At 45.1% G+C, this 17,817-nt stretch overlaps 1 long non-coding RNA gene across 3 annotated transcripts in view; it reads right to left on the bottom strand.

Moving 5' to 3' along the window:
- LOC140475976 (uncharacterized) overlaps positions 1-17,502 on the bottom strand; it is a 32,603-nt gene extending 15,101 nt beyond the window's left edge. The window contains exons 1-4 of one of the 3 annotated variants that reach the window (XR_011960393.1): positions 17,434-17,502; positions 8,854-8,960; positions 6,318-6,417; positions 2,720-2,824 (exon numbers count right to left, since the gene is read on the bottom strand). This is a non-coding gene — a long non-coding RNA (uncharacterized lncRNA). Of the gene's footprint in view, positions 1-2,719; positions 2,825-6,317; positions 6,418-8,853; positions 8,961-15,561; positions 15,669-17,433 lie in introns of all 3 variants that reach the window. The other 2 variants (XR_011960392.1, XR_011960394.1) reach the window with 2 other exon arrangements.
- Positions 17,503-17,817: the final 315 nt, after the last annotated feature.

Here is a 17,817-nt window from a genome sequence, read left to right as displayed (position 1 = left end):
GACCTGCTGCGCTTTTCTAGCAACACACTTTTCAGCTCTGTTCTCCAGCACCTGCAGTCCTCACTTTCTCCACAGGAGACTCATGCTCTACCTACCTCCCTCTCCTACCTTTCCGAGAGGTAACCCATCTACCTGACTGTATCTGCAGTTTTTCAGCCTGAAACTGCCACCTATCACACATCCTGACTCTTGTAAATTCTTCATTACCATTAAGCACCGCTCCATCTGATCCATGTGATCCAAGAGGATTTGCATCACTTCCTGCAGGCTATCCTCAGGATCATTCAAACTCCCCCTACTCTCCTCCAGGAAGTACACATCACTGTACGAATGGCCATCTCTGCACCTTAATCTGTAGACCCAGAAAAAGATAGAGTCTTACAGCTTTACAAAAGACTACTCTCGAATACATTAGAACCTGTCTTTTATATTTAAAACATTCAACCAAAAGATCATAACAGAGGCACTTAAACTAGTAAACACTCACCCTACTGAATGGTGCGGATTTTAAAAAGTAAAACAGAGTAAGATTTACCTTTTAAGAGACTGAAACCCACTGAGCTGATCCCCGGCTGTGAGTTACAGATATACAGCACGGAAACAGACCCTTCAGTCAAACTCGTCCATACCGACCAGATATCCGAACCTAATCTCGTCCCATTTGCCAGCACTTGGTCAATATCCCTCTAAACCCTTCCTATTCATATACCCATTCAGATGCCTAATAAATGTTGCAATTGTACCAGCCTTCACAACTCCCTCTGGCAGCTCATTCCATAAACGCAACACCGTCGCATGAAAAAGTTGCCCCTTAGGCCCCTTTTACATCTTTCCCCTCTCATGCTAAATCTATGCCCTCTAGTTCTAGACTCCCCCACTCCAGTGAAAATACCTTGTCTATCTATCCGATCCATGCTCATGATTTTATAAACCTCTGAGATCACGCCTCAGCCTCTGACACTGCAGGGAAAACAGCCCCTGCCTGTACAGCCTCTCCCTCTATCTCAAACCCTCCAACCCTGGCAATATCCTTATAAATCTTTTGTGAACCTTTCAAGTTACACAACATCCTTGTGATAGGTGGAGAACAGAATTGTGCACAATATTGCAAGAGTGACCAAACCAATGTCCTGAACAGCCGCAACATGACCTCCCAACTCTCTTACTCAATACTCTGACCAATAAAGGAAGTCATACCAAACACCTTCACTATCCTATCTACCTGCACCTCTCCTTTCAAGGAGCTGTGAACCTGCACAACAAGGTCTCTTTGTTCAGCAACACTCCCCAGGACCTGACCATGATGTGTATCAGTCCTGCTAAGCTTTGCTTTTCCAAAATGCAGCACCTCGCACTTATCTGAATTGAACTCCATCTGCCACTCCTCAGCCCATTTGCCCATCTGATCAAAATCCCATTGAAATCTGAGGTAGCCTTCTTCACTGTCCACTACACCTCCAATTTAGTGCCATCTACAAACTTACTAACTATACCTCCCGTGTTCACATCCAAATCATTTATATAAATGAGGAGAAGTAGTGGACCCAGCACCAATCCTTGTGGCACTCCACTAGTCACAGGCCTCCAGTCTGAAAAATAATCATCCATCACCACCACCCTCTGTCTTCTGCCTCTGAGCCAGTTCTATATCCAAATGGCTACTTCCGTGAGATCTAACCTTGCTAACCAGTCTCACATGGGGAACCTTGTCGAACGCCTTACGGAAGTTCATACAGATCACATCTACTACTCTTCTCTCATCAATCCTCTTTGTTACTTCTTAAAAACCAGATCAAGTACGTGACATGATTTCCCATGCAGAAAGTTATGCTGACTATCCCTAATCAGTCCGTGTTTTTCTAAATACACGCAAATCCTGTCGCTTAGGGGTCCCTCCAACACCTAGTCAAGCACAGCGTCTGTAGTTCCCGAGCTTGTCCAAACCACCTTCGTTAAATAGTAGCACCATATTAACCAACTCGCAGTCTTCTGGCATCTCAGCTATGACTATCAATAATACAAAAATCTCAGCAAGAGGCCCAGAAATCACTTCCCTTGCTTCATACAGAATTTTTGGATATACCTGATCAAAGCCTGGAGATTGATCCACCTTTATACGTTTCCAGACATCCGGCACGGTGGCACAGTGGTTAGCACTGCTGCCTCACAGCGCCTGAGACCCGGGTTCAATTCCTGCCTCAGGCGACTGACTGTGTGGAGTTTGCACGTTCTCCCCGTGTCTGCGCGGGTTTCCTCCGGGTGGTCCGGTTTCCTCCCACAGTCCAAAGATGTGCAGGCCAGGTGAATTGGCCATGCTAAATTGCCCATAGTGTTAGGTAAGGGGTAAATGTAGATGTAGGGGTATGGGTGGGTTACGCTTCGGCGGGGCGGTGTGGACTTGTTGGGCCGAAGGGCCTGTTTCCACACTGTAAGTAATCTAATCTAAGTAATCTAATCTAATCTAATCTACTCTGTAGTATGGACAATTTTCAAGATGTCACCATTTATTTCCCCACATTCTACATCTCCCATGTCCTTCTCCACAGTAAATACTGATGCAAAATATTGCATCTTGATAAAACAAACGAGGGCAGGACTTACACGAATTGAAAGTAAGGCTTTGAGTCGTGATATGGAACAAAGAGACCGAGGAGTTCAGGTTTTCTTAGTCTGTGTCACATGTAGACAGGGTGGTTAAGAAGGTGGTTAGCACACTTACCTTCATTGCTCAGACCTCTGAGTACCGGAGTTGGGAATTTAGGTTGAGGCTGTACAGGATGTTGGGGAGGCCTCTTCTGGAATACTGTGTCCAGTTCTGGTTGTGCTGTTATAGGAAGGATATTATTAAATTGGAGCGGATTCGGAAGAGACTAACCGGGATGTTGCCATGAATGGAGGGATCGTGTCACAAGGAGAAGCTGAATAGGCTGGGATGCTTTTTCACCACAGCGTAGGAGGTTGAGGGATGACCTTAGAGGTTTATAAAACCATGAAGTGTGTAGATAAGGGGGTGTGGGGGGATTCAAGACCTGGGTGCATACAATTTTAAAATAGATGAGAAAGGTTTAAAAAAATAAATTGGGGATTTGTTTTTACTTTTACATGTGTGAAGTGAACTCCCAGAAAAAGAGGCAGCTGTGAATACAATTACAATGTTTAAAAGACATTTAGACAAGTACATAAATAGGAAATGTTTGGATGAATGTGGACCAAGCGGAAGGAGGGGCGATTAGATTAGTTGGGAATTATGGTCGACACGGACTGGTTTAACCACAGGGTCTGTTACTGTGCTGTATAAAATTATGACTAACTCTCGCTATGACTGTGAATTCCTCCATCGTCACATCTCCCCATATCACTGTCACCTCATCCAGACGAAACTCTTCCTTATCTCTAGAAATCCTCTCTTGCTTCAGAACTATCACTATCTCTGGTATCACAAACATCTCAATCTCGGTAACATCCTCCAATCGCCTCCCATCTCATCACCCTCACGATCTCTAATCTTGACAACCTCCATAAATCTGTCCTTCTCCACAGTAAACACTGATGCCACACGTTTAGTATCCCCCCAACAACCCCATCTCCTACATCTTCACACATAGGCTGCCTTGCTGATCTTTGAGGTGGCCTATTCTCCCTCTAGTGACCCATTTGCTCTTAATGTATTTCTAAAAACCCTTTCCCTATTCGCCAAAGCGGTCTCCTGTCCCCTTTTTGCCTTACTGATTTTACTCTTAAGTATACTCCTCTTGCCTTCATACTCGAAGGATGTTTGTGATTTGGTGGATTGGAATAAATGCAAAATATTACATCTTGGTAAAACAAACGAAGGCTGGACTTACACTGATTAAAAGTTGGGCCTCGGATAGTGATATGGAACAAAGAGACCGAGGAGTTCAGATCTTTGAACGATGTGTCACATGCAGACAGGGTGGTTCAGAAGGGCTTTAGCACATTTGCCTTCATTGCTCAGATCTTTGAATATAGGAGTTGGGACGTTATGTTGAGGTTGTATAGGATGTTGGGGAGGCCTCTTCTGGAATACTGTCTCTAGTGCTGGTTGTGTTGTTATAGGAAGGATATTATTAATTCGGAGCAGGTTCAGAAGAGATTTACCAGGATGGTGATGGGAATGGATGGTTTGAATTATAAGCAGAGTCTGGATAGGCTGGGTCCTTTTTCACTGGAGCACAGGAGGCTGAGGGGTGACCTTATTAGAGGTTTATAAAATCCTGAAGAGTTTCGATAATGTGAACAGCAGGTGCCCTTTCCAGGAGGGGGCGCGATTCAAGATTGGGGACATCCTTTTCTCACGTTAAAAAGTAAGGCTTTCAAAAGAAGTTCCGGATTTTATTTTTTGTTTTTACACAAAGAGTGGTTCACATGTGGAATAAACATGCAGAGGACATGGTAGCTATGAATGCAATTACAATTGCAGGGTGGCACAGTGGCTCAACGGTTAGCACTGCGACCTCTCAGCGCCAGGGACACAGGCTCAATTCCTGTATTGGGTGACTGTACATGTGGAGTTTGCATATTCTTCCCCATGTCAGAGTGGGTTCCTCCAGGTGCTGCCGTTTCCTCCCACAATCCACAGATGTACAGGGGAGGTGAACTGGCCGTGCTCAATTGCCCATAGTGTTCAGGAATGATTGGGTTGAGTGAATTAGTCAGGTGTAAATATAGAGCAAAAGGGTAGGGGAATGGGATTCTAATAGGAAAAAAAATTTGGACCCGTATATTAATAGGGAATGCTAGGATGGACTTGGACCAAGTGGAGGCAGGTGCGATTAGTTCAGTTCGAATTTATGGTCGACACGGACTGGTTGGACCACAGGGTCTGTGTCGATGCTGTGTAACTTTATGACTCGTTATCTCTGTAAATTCCTCTATGCTTGGAGCTCTCCCTATCAGTGCCACTTCATCCAGCCTTACAAATCCTCCACATCTCTATAATTCCACTCCAGCCTCAAAATCAAAAAAACCTCTATCACAAATATCTCTATCTCTGTAACATCCTCCATCCTCACAATCCTTTCCAACTTGCATCTCCTCCAGCTTCATTATCCTCCCCATATCTAATCCCCTCCAGTCTCTCAAAGCTCTGCTACATGTGCCTTTCGTTGTTTCCAGCTTTCAGGATGCCCAATGTTTATTTTTCACTTGATGATTGCCCTTTACAATTCCTGCGCTGAGCTTCTGAATTTGCTTTTAAACCTCTGTGTCTCACTTTCCTTCCAAAAATATCGACCAATCGCATGTCATCTATTCTAGTATCACCTTTTCTGACCTGATGTCCAATGGAGCCTGTCATATTCCTATAATAAACATCTCAGCGGTAAACAGAACAGAAAAACGCTCTGGTGGTCAATCGATTCTGTGAGAAAGAAAACTACCACCGAAGTATCCTCATCTATTTTCCAGTACTTGTGGAAAAGTGTCATCTATCATGGCATAGCAAGTGCACACTAAATACATCTCAAATGTTTTGGGGATTTGTGTCTCCCACCCTCACAGACAGTGAGGTTTAGTCCAACTGTTGCTCGGTGATGACATCACCCACAGGAACACAGAGCAGCTGGGTCTGTGCAAACCAGAGGTCGCCCACACATTGGGAAGGATGGCAGGGTCCCTGAGACGGGGCACAGGAGAGTTACCAGGATGGCTCAAGGAATGGTGGATTTTAGTTGCAGGGACATGGGTGTTGTTAATACATATCAAGAATACCCATCTATAATAGATGGACTCTCATTCTCAACCTCTCCCCTTGCCTGGGCTGGGGTAACCTTCAGGTTAAACCACCACCACACATCTCTCCCTAATGAGAGAGCAGCCCTCTGGTCTGGTAGGACAATACTGACTTTACCTTTTACACAGTGATGCCACTGTGCCTCGGGGGTGGAGAGAGGGAATGCTGAAGGTGGTGGATGGGACACCACTGAGGCACAGTGCTTTGTCCTGGAGGATGTTCGCTTTCTTTAATACTGTTGAGGGCTGCACTGATGAAGGCAAGTGGAGAATGTTCCAACACGATCCTGATGTGTGCCTTATAGAGAGCAAACAAACACTGGGGAATCAGGGGTTTGGGAAAACTGAGATTGTTCTCCTTGTCGCAAAGGAAATTGAGGGGAGCTGAGAGACAAGTGCTTACAAAACATATAGATCAGGATGTTCAACCTTACACTCATCAACTCATCATAAAAGGATTACTGGACATATATTGAAGATTTTGGGGAGATCTATTGACAGGACGGTTTGATTCAAAGGAGAATTTTTATGCAGAAAATGGAATTGAGCTGGAACAAAATACTCACACACAGTGCAAATATCCAGGTCCTGATGAATGGAGTAATTCAATCAGAGTTTGGTGTTACAATTACTGAGATTCCTATCTGAATATCCACCTGTAGTATCCTGTAATACAAGTTTATAAAATCTGTCACTGTCAGTTCAGGTTAGAAACTCACACCATCCCCTCCTCCTGGTCCAGGATGACTGTACACATTACCCCTTGTGGAGACCAGCAGTCAGTTCAGGGGGAAATCTATGTGGGTTTTATGAGGTTCCACCTTGGGACTTCATGTGACTGAACAGGGCAGATCTTTGACACATGGGACAGAATGTTCCAAGGGTCAGTGAGATGTAGAGAGCAGGATTTGCTTCCTTTTCTTTCCTTCTGTGCTGCCGCTGTGCCTCATCAATAAGACATGGGGGGGGGGGTGAAAGGCTCATGCAGCTCGATGGGCAAGTTGTCTCCATTCTGACCAAAGGGCAGCAAGATCCTCCCAGTCACTCCAAAGAGTCTCTCTGAAAAGACAGCAACTCAGCATGCATCCCACTGTCCGGTGCTCCCTGGAAAGATTTAGAAGAATGAGGGGGGAAATCTCCTAGAAAATGTAGAACATTAAACTTCCAAAAGGATTATAAACAGTTTACAGAGAGGGATTCGGAAAAGTGGACAAGTTGGTAAATGGAGCATAACTTGGGATAATGTGAAGTTGTTCATTTTGGAGGAGGTAATAAAAGAACAGAGGACTATTTAAATGGTGGAAACTGTCGAAACCTGCAACACAAAAGGGACCAGGGGGTAACTTTGCAGGAAACACAGAAAGCTAGCACACAGTTACAACAGGTCATCAGGAAGGGGAATAGAATATTATTCCTGATTTCAGGGGATTTGCAGTATAAGAGTTTGGAGTATATACCTGAGAGCTACTTTATATAGTGCGAGTGAGACCACATAGGGAGTAATGAGAAAAGTTTTGGTCCCTTTATTTAAGGAAATACATCACTTCATAGGAGGCATTTAGAGAAGATTGACTGCGATGATCCCTGGTTTGCAGGGACTATCTTTTAAGAAAAGGCTGAAGAAGTTGGGACTTGACTCATTGGATTTGGGGGAGAATGAGAGGGGATCTTATTGAAACATATAGGCTTATTAAGGGGTATGACAGGGTAAATACTGAGAGGGTGTGTCCCATCATGAGGGAACCTGGAACCAGACTCTGGGTCAGTTGCAGAATCAAGGGTTCTGTTTTTGATTTGTCAACTTTAATGCAACACAGACATGGTTAAGGGGTTTCAGTAGCAATGGAGCTGGGGTGAGGTGGAGAAAAACAACATTTTAGAGATTGGAGTTCCTGGTGTTTGCAATTGTGTAGATGTCTGATCAGAAGGTCACCTTGGGGTCAGAATACGAGAGCAATATTGTGAAGTTCTGCCTCAGGCATTTCCCAATAAGAGGGAGGGACTCAGCAGTAAGTGAAAGTAATTTGTAATAGCAACTGAAGGCAACGGGTTTAACCATTGCAGTGTTTCATTGGAGAAAATTGCAGCCAATCGAGTTGTAGGCGTGTGGTAAGCAGTTTTATGAATGAGTAACAGTGGAGCAATGGAGAGGGATGATAGGGAGAGAGAGCTGGGCATTGTCAGTGTACATGTGAAACCAATACGATGTCACCTCCTGGCAGTATGTAGGTGAGATACAGGAGGGGACAAAGATAGATCCTGGATGAACACCACATATGAGGAATTTAGAAAGGAAAGGGAGAGTGGAGATGGAGCAGGATTTTCCAACAACCGTGAGGTCAAATATTAGTTCTTAGCAGAATTGGAAAGAAGGACATAACCAGAAAAGACAGACAGAACAAGGAACAATATTTGTGAATTGGGGAGGGGGAGTGATGAGGAGGGGCCCGACTCCAAAACTGCTATTTCTACATCAGTGACATCACCCAACTCCACCCTAGTCTCAGCTCATTTACAGAAATACTCGTCCATCCCTGTGTTTTCCCCAGACTTCGTTATCCAAACACAGTCCTGGCCAGCCTCCCACATTCAACTTACATATAATCTCAAGAGTATCTAAAACCCTACTGCCCGAGTGCTCACTTGGACCAAAACTTGTTGATCCATCAAAAGGCTCCTATTAACAAGCAACAATTTAAAATTCTCACCCTTGATGTAATTCCTGGCTGTGAACATCCCTGTCTCCCTGCACCACACAACCTGTGAGATCCCAACAACTCATTTTCTTTCAGACTCCCAAAGATGCATTTATTCATTGCTTCACCGGTCTGGTTGTTTTGACAGTTGCCAAGGCAACACGGTCTGGAATTCCCACCCTGACCCTCTCAGACCTGCTTTCCTCCTTTAAGGTATTCCTGAAAACCTGCTTATTTGGCAATATTTTTGATCACCTGACTTAATATCCCCACCTGTGGCCTTATGTCAGAAATTCTCAATTTCTGTGAAATTATAAAAATGATAAAAATACAAACTGTTGTTGATTTGCACACACATTCTAAACTCTTCACTGTCGCTGAGTAAATAATCTGTAACATCTCTTACCCAAGAACACTGTGGGAGCACCTTCACCACACGAACTGCAGCTGGACAAGGTAGTCAAACATCACCCTCTCCACAGGCAATGGGACTCTGGTATTAATCACTGGTGTCTGTGGAGAGAGAAACACATAGTTGATATTTCAGGGAGTGCTAAATGCATTACAGGAAGTGAGAACGTTGCAGAATTTGATGGTCAGAAATGGAAGGAAAATGCACTCTTTTGTTGAAAAAAAAAGAATTATTCACTGTCAAAGATACTGTGGAAAATTTAGTCCGTTGAGAGAGCAGCACATTGTCAGGGGTTGGGCAGCAGAGGAAAATTAACTTACAAAAGGTCTGTGAAAGTAACAGTAAAACACTAAACAAGCCAAACAGCCTGTGCCCAAAGACTTTAACTTCCCTTCCCACTCCACCAAAGATATGCAGGTCCTGGGCCACCTCCACCGCCAAATCCCAGGCATCTGATGCCTGGACGAAGAATGCCTCATCATCGGTGTTCAGATCCTCCAACCACATGGGATCAATGTGGATTTCACCAGTTTCCTCATTTCCACTCCACCCACCTTATCCCAGATCCAGCCTTCCAACTCAGCACTGCCCTTTTGACCTGTCCTACATTTCCATCTTCCTTCCCCCCCAATCGGCTGCTGCCTGATCTGCTGTGCTTTTCTAGCATCACACTCTTTGACATTGAAAACATCCTGACTCTGACACTGTGTAAATCCTGCCCTATCACTCCCTGCCAAGGAAGGCTGTGCATGCGTCCCCCTACAGCTTGCCCCTCTCAAAGTTGGCAGTCACAGACGTGTCCCGTGGATCACTGCTCCCAATAAAGATGGCGCGATCATTCATGCCTTTCACCATTTGAAGCATTTTCCCGTTTGCCACAAACACGGGCCTGGGATTTTCAAATTTGTGTTTTCCGATGTGCACTAAGATCTATAAAACGTCTCAGCCCGTTCCATTAAAATTTCCTTCCCTTCCTGGTCAATATGTCTTTCCTTAACCATGCCCTGCACCTTCACACATTTCCAATGGCTTGTTCACAACATCACAGTGCTGCCAGTGAAGCTTATCACGTGGTATCACTTTATTCCTGATGAAGGGCTTTTGCCCGAAACGTCGATTTCGCTGCTCCTTGGATGCTACCTGAACTGCTGTGCTCTTTCAGCACTACTAATCCAGAAGCTTATCACGTGGGTGAGTGTAGCCACGCCCCTCATTCACTCAGACCAACCGGCACTACCTTGTCTTCCAGCCCCGTCCCCATCCTGTTATTGGTCCTGCACTGAGATCAATCACCAGAGGCCCTTTGTGGGCGGGAGCATGCTCAGTGCTTCCTGCTTTTGCTGCTGTTCATCAGGTATAAGAGAGAGTGTTCATTCCTGTTTCTCCTAATGTCGGACATTAACAACAACGACCTGCATTGTATGGAGCCTTTCACACTGACAATTCTCCTAAAGTGCTTCACGAATGCTGGAAACATTGATTAAAGAGAACAACTTTAAGATACATCTTTGAGGAGTACAGAGGGGGTTGGGAAGGATATTGAAGAGGTGTTTAGATCAGACAAACCATCTAAAGAGCAACCCACCCAGACCCATTCCCCTACATCTAACACGATGGGCAATTTAGCATGGCTATGCACATGGCCAATTCACCTAACCTGTACATTTTTGGACTGTGGGAGGAAACCGGAGCACCCGGAGGAAACCCACGCAGACACTGGGAGAATGTGCAAACTCCACACAGTTGCCTGAGGCGGGAATAGAACCCGGGTCTCTGGCGCTGTGAGGCAGCAGTGCTAACCACTGTGCCGCCCATCTGCAGCTGTGTCCTCTGCAGCTCCAATCATGGAGTGATGTCTGAGGAGAACAGCTTACAACGGAGACGGTTAGTGGCTAACGATACTTTAGCAACCCCATGTCCTAGCCCCCCTACCCCACACACCAGGCCCTGTTCTCACAGCCTGCCATTACACACTACCTATGGTTAGCCACTAACAGTTTCCATTAACAGCTAGTCGCCCTCCCCCAGCCAGATCTTTGTCCACTCCTTTAACCAGCCCTTCTTCTCGCTCTATCCCCACCTATCCTTTACTCCTTACATCCTCCCCTAAACCCTGCATATAAACGAACATTTTTTCTTTCAGTATCAGTTCTGTGGAAGGGATACTGGATCTGAAACTTTAACTCTGATTTAGATTAGATTACTTACAGTGTGGAAACAGGCCCTTCGGCCCAACAAGTCCACACCGCCCCGCCGAAGCGTAACCCACCCATACCCCTACATCTACATCTACCCCTTACCTAACACTACGGACAATTTAGCATGGCCAATTCACCTGACCTGCACATCTTTGGAGTGTGGGAGAAAACCGGAGCACCTGGAGGAAACCCACGCAGACACGGGGAGAACGTGCAAACTCCACACAGTCAGTCGCCTGAGGCGGGAATTGAACCCGGGTCTCCGGCGCTGCGAGGCAGCAGTGCTAACCACTGTGCCACCGTGCCGCCCATTTCTCATCACAGATACTGCCAGACCTGCTGAGCTTTTCCAGAACCTCCTGGTTATTGTTTCTGATTTACATCTTCCTCAGTTCTTTTGGTTTTAATTTCCCGGGAGTTTGTAATTCAGGTCCCACAGTCTCTGTCCCAGTCTCTGCTGTCTCTCCCAACCCCACCCAGTGACACTGCACCTGCACAGCTCATGGACAGGTGTCGTCTTGCTGGCCACACCCCTCGTTCAATCCCATTGGCTGCAGGACCACACAGACTCTCCTCCCATTGGTCTGGAGCTGCCGTCAATCAGCTGGGCCCCATTGTGATGAGAGTGGAGGGCTAATCCCTCTCTCTGCCCTGGGATGAGCTTCATCATTCACAGTGAATGGGGCAGTATCACAGAGCACAGGGCCTGGGGGCTATTCAGCCCATTGGGGCTGTACTCACTCCCTCTGGAGATGCTGCAAATCTGTCCCAATTCCCCTCCTATTTGCCCACAGCCCCCCAAATATTTCCTTAAAAATTGAAATTCCAAGTCTCTTTCAGAATACCTGCTGAATCTGTGTCGTTCAGAATGTTCCAGATGCTCAGAGCTTACTGAGTACAATAATGTTCACATTTTCACCTTATATTATTTGCCAATTACTTGAAAGTAGTTACTAAAAGTTGTGACAGTGTTATCAATTCCTCTCTCTCCGCAAATTCAAGACCTTGGAACCAAATCTGCACCAGGTTGAAATCACTGCTTCAGCTTCTCAGCACCAAGGATAATTATCTGTGCTGCAGCTTGCTCTCCACAAAAGAGGAACGCATCTTAGTTTATTAACACCATAGACATGTGCAGCACAGAAACAGAACTTCGGTCCAATTCGTCCATGCCAACGAAGTCCCATTTGCCAGCCTGTATCCATCAAAACCCTTACTGTTCACGTACCCAATCGGATGCCTTTTAAATGTTGTGATTTTATCAGTCTCCACTACTTCATCTGGCAGCTCATTCCATACACACACCACACTCAGCTTGAAAACGTTGCCCTTAGATTCCTTTTAAATCGTTGCCCTCTCAACCATGTGCTCTAGTTTTGGACCCACCTAACCTCAGGAAAAAGAACCCCGACTGCTCACCTTATCCACGCCCCTCGTGATTTTATAAATCTCCATGAAATCACCTCTCAGTCTTGGACTCTCCAGGGAAATTAACCCCAGCCTATTCAGCCTCTCCCTGTAGCCCAAATCCTCCAAACCTGGCAACGTTTTTGTAAATCCTGTCCGAACCTTTTCACATTTCACAACATCCTTCCCAGAACAGGGAAATTCAAACTGAAAACAGAATTCGAGAAGTGGCTTAATCAATGTCTTTTAAATGTTGTAATTGTACTCTCCTCCACCCCTTCCCTTGGCAGCTCACTCCAAACATGCACTGCCCTCAAACTGTCCAATTCTGGCAAAGTCCTTGCAAACATTTTCTGAAAGGTTTCAAGCTTCACAACATCATTCCTGGAACAGGGAGATTGGAACTGAAAACAGAATTCCAGAAGAGCCTTAATCAATGTCCTGTACAGTCACAACATGACGGAGAGCATAACAAACGCTGCATTCACTCCCTTGCCTACCTGTGACTCTACTTTCAAGGAACTAAGAACCTGCACTTCATGGTCTCTTTGTTCAGCAAAACTTCCCAGGACCTTACCAGTAAGTGTATAGGTCCTGCCCTGATTTGCCTTTCCAAAATCCAACAGCTAACATTTATCTAAATTTAACTCTATCTGCTATTCCTTGCTCCACTGGCCCATCTGATCAAGATCCTGTTGTATTCTGAACTAACCTTCTTCGCTGTCCACTACACCTCCATTTTTGGTGTCTTGTGTAAATCTACTAACCATACCTCATATATTCACACCCAAGTCATTTATTTAAGGACCCAATAATTGATCCTTGTAGCACACTGCTGCTCACAGTCCTCCAGTCCACAAAGCAAACCTCCATCATCACCCTCTGTCTCCGACCATCAAGCCAGTTTTGTACCCAAATGGCTTGTTCTCCCTTCATTCCATGTTATCTAACCCTGCTAACCAGTCTGCTTTGTGGAACCTTGTTGAATGTCCATATAAACAACGTTCACCGCCTGGCTTAATCAATTTTCTTTGTCACTTCAAAACATTCACTCAAGTTAGTGAGACACGATTGTGCACGTACAAAGCCACATTGAGAACAGTCAATGATTATTCCTTACTTTTCCAAATAGATGGATATCCTGTCCCTCAGAATCCCTTCCAACAACTTGCCTGCCACTGACTTCAGGCTCACTTTTCTCTTGTTCCATGGCCTCTCCTTATCATCTTTTAAAAATAATGACACCTCACCTGTCGCTATCAATGATACAAATACCTCAGGAGAGGCCCAAAAATCACTTCCCTAGATTTCCAGAACGTTCCGGGATACATCTGATCAGGTCCCAGGGCTTTATCCACCTTGATGCGATTCAAGACATCCAGTAACACCTCCACTATAACATGGATACTTTCATGTTCTCTCTGTTTATTTCTCCAAATTCTCGAGCTTCCACATCTTTCTTCAGTAAAAATGACGTGAAATATTCGCATATCTTTCCCACCCCCGGTGGTTCCATAGACAGCCTCGTTAATCTTTAAGGGGTCCTATTCTCTGGTCTAGTTCATTTTTTGTCTGTGATATATTTTTGTTTATTCTCTTTGGAGTCAACTTAAACCATTTCCTGAAGCTATTTCATGTCAAATGGCATCAGCAGCAAGCAACAGAGCTAAACGATCCCACAACCAATGGATCAGATCGGAGCTCTGCAGCTCTGCCACACCCAGTTGTGAACGGTGATGGACAATTAAACAACGCACTGGAGGAAACATCACAGATATCCCCACCCTTACCGATGGAGGGGTGTCACACACCCACGCACCAGACAAGACAACAGCATTTGCAGCAATCTTCAGCCAGAAGTGCAAAGTGGGATGATCCATCTTAACCAGTGGTTTCTAACATTACAGATGTGAGTTTTAAGCCAGTTAGATTCAGTTTGAATAACATCAAGAAGTGGTTAAGTAGTGCAAAGGCTACGGGCCCTACCAATATTCTGGCAATAATACTGATGGTTTGTGTTCCAGAACTTGCCACCCACCAATCCAAGTACCGCTCCAGCACTGGCATCTACCGACAATGTGGAACATTGCCCAGAGATGTTCAACACAAAAACACAGGGCAATCCAACCCAGGCAATTTCCCTCTATCAGTCCATACTCGATCAGCAGTAAAGTGATGGAAGATGTCATCAACAGGGCTACCAAGCAGCTGCTGCTCTGCAACAGTCAGCTGAGTGACACTCAGTTTAGGCTCCACCAGGGCCACTCAGCTCCCGATTGTGTTACCGCCCTGATTAACAACCTGACAACTAACTGAATCCCAGAGGCGAAGTGAGGGTGACAGCCCAGTCCCACTACAAGATCACTATTTCTAGCCGATTCTAACCTTGTCTCAGCTCATATCCTCTCATCTCCAGACTTCAGTATCCAAACATACTCCTGGCCAGCTTCCCACATTCAACCTCCCTGTAATCTTCAGAAAAACTAAATCTCTGCTGCCCAAGTGCTCCCTCGTACCAAAACTTGTTGATCCATCAAAAGGCTCCTATTCATAATCAACAACATAGAGCCACAGAGATGTACAGCATGGAAACAGACCCTTCAATCCAACCCGTCCATGCCGACCAGATATCCCAACCCAATCTAGTCTCACCTGCCAGCATCCGGCCCACATCCCTCAATTTAAAATTCTCACCCTTGATTTAATTCCTGATTGTGATCATCCCTAGCTCACCGCATCACACATCCTTGAAGAACTCGACAACCCATTCTGTTCGAGACTCCCAATGATCTGTTAATTCATTACTTCACCTGTCTGGCTGCTTTTACAGTTGCCAAAGCAACATTTTTTTAAATTCGCAGCCAAAACCTCACAGGTCTGCTTTCCCCCTTTAAGACATTCCTCAAATCCTGCTTATTTGGCAATACTTTTGGTCACCTGACCTAATATCATCAGTCTCTGACCTTGTGTCTAAAGTTCCCAATAATATTTTTGTGAAATTATAAGCAGGATAATAAAACTACAAACTGTTCTTGATTTGGACATTACCTTCAAATCATCACTGTTGCTGTAAAGAATACTCTGTAATGTCTCTTACCTAATCACATTGTGGGAGCACCTTCACCACACAAACTGCAGCTGTACAAGAAAGTCAAACATCACCCTCTCCACAGACAACAGGGCTTTGACATTAATCACTGGTTTCTCTGGAAGGAGAAACACAGTTGATGTTTCAGGGAGTGCAAAATGGATTACAGGGAATGAAAATGGTGCAGAATGTGATCGTCAGAAATGAAAGGAAAATACACTTGCTTATTGGAAAAAAGAATTCTTGACTGTCAAATATTTTCCAGAAAAAAAAATTAATAACCAGCACATGGTCAGGGGCTGGGCAGCAGAGAAAAATTAACTGACAAAAATGTCTGTAAAAGTAATCGTAAAATACTAAACAGACCAAAAATACACCCATTGTTCAATACTGAGTAAGCTAGATATTGACAAAGTGCTCATAAGGGAGCCCAGAGATGAAGCAAAGCTGTATAAACTGTTATGATCCCACAGTCATAGAGATCTATAGCACTGACACATACCCTTCGGTTTAACTCATCCATGCCAACCAGGTATCCGAACCTAATCTATTCCCATTTGCCAACACTTGGCCCATATTCCTGTAAACGCTTCCTAATCAGATCATGCGTCTATTTAGATGCCTTTAACATGTTTTAATTGTACTAGCCTCCACCACTTTCTCTGGCAGCTCATTCCACCCACTGCATGAAAGAGTTGCCCTTTAGGCCCCTTTGAATTTTTGCCCCGTTCACCCTAAAGCAATGTCCTCTACTTTTGGACACCACTGCTCGAGGGAAAACACCTTGTTCATTAACCCTGTTCATGCTCCTCATGATTGTATAAACTTCCATAACATCACTGCTCAGTCTATGGCACTCCAGAGAAAACAGCCCCAGCCTTTTATGCCTCATCCTGTCGCTCAAATCCTCCAAACCTCACAACATCCTTGCAAGTCTTTTATGAAACCTTTCAAGTTTCACATCACCCTTCTGATGGGAGGCAGGCCGGAATTGCACACACTATTCCAAAAGTAACATAACGAATGTCCTGTACAGCAACATGACTTCCCACATCCTATACTCAATGCTCTAACCAATAAAGGAAAATACACTGAACACCTTCTTCATCATCCTATCTACCTGCAAATTGACTTGCAAGGACTATGAACCCGCAGTCCAAGGTCTCTTTGTTCTGCAAGCGTCTCCGGGGCCTTGCCATTCAGTGTATAAGTCCTGGGCTGAAAAACGTGTTGCTGGAAAAGCACAGCAGGTCAGGCAGCATCCAAAGATCAGGAGAATCGACGTTTCGGACATGAGCCCTTGATGTTGCTTGACCTGCTGTGATTTTCCAGCAACACATCTTTCAGCTCTGATCTCCAGCATCTGCAGTCTTCACTTTCCCCTAGTGTATAAGTCCTGCCCTGACTTGATTTTCCAAAATGCAGCACCTCACATTTATCTAAATTAATCCGTATCTGATCGATATCTCACATTAACCTTCTTCATTGTGCACAATACCTCCAATTTTGAATGACCTGCAAACTCAGTTACGACAGCAAGTCATCTAAATGAATGACAAAACAAATCCAGAAATAAAAATCCATTTCTCTGAGTTTGAATGTGATTTGTGTAAATTCTACCCAATAACTGGACCAGAGAAAGGCTGCACATGCGCCTGGCTGCACCTTGCCCCCTACAAAGATGGCGGACACGCATGTGTCCAGTGAATCGTTGCCCCGAATAAAGATGGCGGCGCTCACTCAGGCCTGCAGCCACACTGAGGCAATTCCCCGTTTACTCCAAACACGGGACTGGGACGTTCAAATTTGTGTTTTCCGACGTGCACAACATGTTTGTAAAACCTCTCCCGTTTCTCTCTGTTTATTTATTTCTTTCCTTACCGTATCCTTTCGCTCCATAACTTCCTGAGCATCCATTACAGCGACTCTCCTCCGCGCGCGAGTGATCACGTGGTTTATCTAGTTCTGCCCCTAGTTCACTTTGATTGGTTGGAGGACCAACCTTCCGCCGGGTCCTCCAGATCCGCCCACAGTCCTTTCATTGGTCCGGAGCTGACATCAATCACCGGGGTCCCTTTGTTGGCTAGAGCATGCGCAGTGCATCCTGCTTTTGCTGATATGTTGGGTAATGTGATGGGGAAGTTTACTGAGGGCAAGGATCCCTTTGTGTGAGCTCTGCAGTAGATTTCCTTGATTCATGGAGGGAATTGCCTTCCTACTCATGACTGTATAGCTGTGATTAATGAAACAATGCCAAATGATCCC

This window comes from Chiloscyllium punctatum, chromosome 4 (assembly GCF_047496795.1).
Source record: "Chiloscyllium punctatum isolate Juve2018m chromosome 4, sChiPun1.3, whole genome shotgun sequence".
NCBI lineage: Eukaryota > Metazoa > Chordata > Chondrichthyes > Orectolobiformes > Hemiscylliidae > Chiloscyllium > Chiloscyllium punctatum.
The sequence above is the reverse complement of the archived record's forward strand: the minus strand, read 5'-3'. Positions and strand labels throughout refer to the sequence as shown.